General features: G+C 32.3%; 1 long non-coding RNA gene across 2 annotated transcripts; it reads right to left on the bottom strand.

Moving 5' to 3' along the window:
* Positions 1 to 1,273: 1,273 nt before the first annotated feature.
* On the bottom strand, positions 1,274 to 2,629 carry LOC145058325 (uncharacterized). 2 transcript variants are annotated; one of them, XR_013686340.1, is made up of 3 exons: positions 2,529 to 2,629; positions 1,976 to 2,221; positions 1,274 to 1,624 (listed from the first exon to the last, which is right to left on the bottom strand). It is a non-coding gene; the product is annotated as an uncharacterized LOC145058325 (long non-coding RNA). The 2 variants fall into 2 exon arrangements; XR_013686341.1 differs by having other exon boundaries at positions 2,546 to 2,607.
* Between the last annotated feature and the right edge of the window lie 2,076 nt (positions 2,630 to 4,705).

Below are 4,705 nucleotides of genomic sequence, written 5' to 3' on the forward strand. Positions count from 1 at the left end.
ATCCTTATCTAAAATGAATGGTTGGCATAGGATTGAAATCGGAAGAGAAATTAATGTTATATTTTCCAAATGCAATCTTTGGTTTCTTGTGATACATTACATACATGATTAGGATTTTCTGAATGAAAATTTTAGGAATCTGAAAATTTTCTAAATAACATTGTATCCTTGAATTTGAATTGTTCTCCTAAAGTTCATTGAAAATGGAATAATGGAGTTTTTTGAAAAAATAATTTCAATTTTGGTCCAATAGTATTTCACTAATATTTAACAAAAGAAATAAAGTTAAAAAGGGTGGAGTGCAAAAATTAAAAACACATGATCAAAACCGGTAAAAGTCAAAAACCTGAAATTACAATATAAAGGATTATTCAATTAAATAATAGATAGTAAAGCGGTCGGTTTGAAAACAAATGAATTGTTAGTTGTAGAATATTATTCTCGTCGGACTTAAACCTAACAAAAATAAAATCAGCAATAATTAGAATAAGAGTTTGATCCGTTTTGCTCTTTTTAGGCGAAGTAAATTAACCTAGGTTAAAGATAAATAAGGGTTTGATCCGAATTTTCTTCCATTTAGGTATCATAGACCGAGAGAGAATTTCATTACTTGTCTACGCTACTCTTTTCTTTACAATGTAATTTATGTACCACAAACCATTAGAAATAGAGAATCCATATCAAAGAAAAATCTAAGTGTTAGAATAGCTAGACCATTTTAAATATACCATATAAACCAAATATCAAACCAATTTAAATATACCATATAAACCAAATATCAAACCATATTTTCTTGCATTATTCAAGCATCATAAAGTTAGATTTAACTATTTTCCTAAAATGGTTTTCTAAAATTGAAGATTATAGAATTTAAACCTTAAACCATTTTATTATTTATATATCTTGAGCTATCTTGAATTCTTGATGGTGGTTAATCTAACTATTTAAGCCTTTATTTAGTGAGGTGGTTGAAAAGCTAATTTATTAATAATTTATTTTAAATAATTTATTAAAAATAAGCTACAATAAGCTATTTGGTTTTATTAAATTCCAATAAAATCATAAAACACTAATTACAATAAATTTAAAAAATAAGTTTGTAAATATCTAATTAAAGTCTTTTGTTTTTGTCTAATATATTTTGTCATTTGAAAAATATAACTTACACTTGTCAGTTTTTTTCATATCATCAAAAACATGGAAAATTGTCAGTTTTCTCATATCATCAAAAAAAATGGAAAAATGACATTGTCTAATTTGGTCACTAAAGTTTTTTTTTTTTTGGTACATTAAACCAGTAAACTTCATTTTTACCTTCTAATTACATCATTTTTCAAAAAATTAAACGGTTTCACCGGTTACCTTTGCTTAGGTGGCTTTTTTTTAATATTTTAAAAATTAAAAAATCAAATATTCACCCCTGCCTCTAGTAATGCCCTCGTATTGGCAATCTTAACCGGAAACTAGAAATAAACAACCACCCAAAAATTTGTCTCCACGTCAGATGAATCTGACCTGCAACGTCAATCTCCTTAGTAGTTCCAGAAATCGTAAATCATAAACCAGTCGTTCATATGGGTTCTTGAAAGAGAACACAAATCGGATACCAAATTATTTACTTAATCTGCAAAATAAAAATCAAAGCATTCAACGATTCATATTGAAAAATGAAGCATGATTCGTATTTTTTCCTTTAGAGGTTAAAAACACATATGGGAAAAATGAATGCTATCCAAATCAAAGAAACCAAGATGCAAAAAACAAAGTTTGTGCAACAAATATGGAAGAAAACGAATTCGTGGATGCAAAAATTGGAATCAAAATCTGAACAAAACGAATTCCCAAATGCAAAAGTCGGAATCAAAATCAGAATAAAACCCAAAATTTGAAATCGGGAAATCGTGAAAAAGTCCAAATCAAGAACAAAATCCATTATCTAATCTAAAATCATAATAAAAATCAGAACTCAATATACCTGTTTGTGGTATGTGAGGCCGAAGAACTTGAGGTATGGAAGGAGTTCATAGAAAGGGACGATGGAGAATGAATGGAAGACCTTTTCAGCAAAAAAATTACACAAATTGAAGCTTCGACATGTTCTTGAAAAACAGATGCAGAAATCACCAATGGCGAAGCAGTCGACGGTGGGAATCAGGGATTCCGACGATTTGTAAGTGTCAGATCAATGGCAAACTCCGTCTCCTCCATTGAAGTCGTCAACCTAGGGGGTGTTTGGGATATCTTTTTGAGAGGGAAAAGAACTTTTGGGAAAAGATAACATACAAAAGATGTTTGGGAAAAGCTTCTTGAAAGCTCCTTTGGATTTTTTAAAGAGGGAAAACTGACTTTTTGGAAAAGTCAGGGAAACGTGACTTTTTGGAACTTTTCCCAAAAGTTCTTTTGCCCTTTGAAAAGATCCCCCAAACACCCCCCTAATCCAACAAATCAGAATCGGAATTAGAAAATTGGGAAAAAGAACCTAGAAGCAGAAAATCAAAAACTAGAAGCAACTCAGAATTGGAAACCACCAAATATCGGAACCCACTTGCAAAGGTGAGAAGGATGCGTGAAGAAGAAGCATAGGAGGAGGCAAGAAGAAGAAAGAGACGTCCAATATATCCAAGGTTAAAAAATTAATTATAATTATAAATACCAAAATATACTATTGCCTACGTGGTCTCAAAATATAAAGATAAATTAATCATAAATACCATGTCAGCCTTGTTACCGGGCAACCTAATAAATTCAAGCATAATGGCTTAATTGAAGCATAAATTCAAGCATAATGGCTTAATGACAAGTCAAATATGAGTTTAGTGGTCTATTGTGCAAAAAAAAATAATTTTAGTGACCAAATCGAATAAATGACATAGGGTTAATGACTTAGGAGGGTAATGAACTTTGGTCTTTGTTCATTTAGGTAACCATGTTTTTTTTATATATATATTTGACCATTGAACTTGTTTGACATGTTCAAAATATGGTAATATGACTAGTAACTTTCAGTGATATTCTCTTATTATAAACAAGTCAAACAAGTTTACTTGTCAAATGTATACGAAAAAAACATAGATACCTAAATATGGATAAAAACATAGATACCTAAATATGGATAAAAACTGAAGTTCTTTACCTGTTTTACGAATAAAAAAGGGGTAATTACAAATCTAGCCTTTTTTCTTAATTACTTATCAAAAAATAGCCAAAATATACTACTTAGCCAAAAATAGCCCACAAAATAGTAGTCAACTTATGGTTGACTACTGTTTTAGGCCGAAAAGTACTCTTTCGTGCTAATGATCTACTTTTTCACGGGCCCGTTTACTTTTTTGTGGCCCATTAGCCCATAGTATATAATGAAAAAAAATTCAGATTAGTCATTTGTCCTATTATTTTCTTTGGTTTGGCTACTTTTTTCTCTCAATTGAGCACCCGAAGAACAACCCGGTTTGTCTAATTTTCATCAAAATTTTACCGTGTTTGTGATTAGGAGTAGGTTTTGTATATATATATATATATATATATATATATATATATATATATATATATATATATATATAGGTTTCATACGAAACCTACGGTGTACAAGTGCCCAATGCACAGTTTGTGCAGTGTCGACTTGTACATCTTATAAAAAAAATAAACCCGTAGGTTTTTTCACAAAACAGTAGACGAAACCCCAAAAATAGTAAATTTAAAACTAAAAAAAAAAAAACGTATTTTTGTCCCAAAACCGTAGGCTACGGTTTGGGATACCGTAGCTAAACCGAGAGGAAACCGTAGGTTTTCCAAAACCTACGGTTTTGTAGCTTACAAATAAAAAAAAATTATACAAAACACAAAACAGTAGACGATATGGTGAAACAGTAGACGATTTTAGAAACCTACGGTTTCGTGGGCTATATTTGAACATTTACTAATTTTTGGTTAAAAATTGATAATCACTTCCTTAATTTGGCTAGATTAGTAATTACCCCAATAAAAAATGGTTACCTAAATATGGACAAAAACTAAAAATCCTTACCTGTTTTGGTAATATTGGGTTATTTACTCTAAGTAGTCATAAGACTCACTGATGTAACATGAAATCGAGTTATTGGGTCTTGGTGTCAATCTGGAGTAGGTGTCGTTAGTGAGTTCCTAACTTGATTCCCAGCTACCATCAAAGAACAAAATTGTTAGAACCATCTCATGACTGTGCCTAGGAGCGGCTCTTAGAATCGTCTCAGGATAGTGTCAAAGTGTCAGAGCAGGCTCTGGTGATCAAGTTAGACCGATGTGTATAAAGAGATGGTTTATCATATATGGATAATCATCCTGGTGGGAAGAGTATATGAATATAATGGAGGAATGAGAGATCCTCCTCATGGAGGAGGAGGTGTTCTATTTATAGATCTATGTCAATGGACAATTAGGTTAAGCTTGGGCCAGCCTAGTTCATGCCCAACTAGTCGTGGGCTAGGTTGTGCTGCTAGACCTTTAAAGCGTAGAAAGCCTAGTCCCTTAAGCGCATACAACCTGGCCCCTGACTAACGACATTAACTTCTGATCTACAACCCTAGGGGTGCAAACGAGCCGAGCCGAGCCCGAGCCTGGTCAGGCTCGGCTCGGGCTCGTTTAAGTTATACTAGGCTCGAGCTCGAGCTCGACTCGATTCGAGCTTTCTTTTATTGAACTCGGCTCGATCTCGTAAAGAATTATACAA

The sequence above is a fragment of the Lactuca serriola genome, chromosome 6, assembly GCF_051521515.1.
Source record: "Lactuca serriola cultivar US96UC23 chromosome 6, Lser_US96UC23_V15, whole genome shotgun sequence".
NCBI lineage: Eukaryota > Viridiplantae > Streptophyta > Magnoliopsida > Asterales > Asteraceae > Lactuca > Lactuca serriola.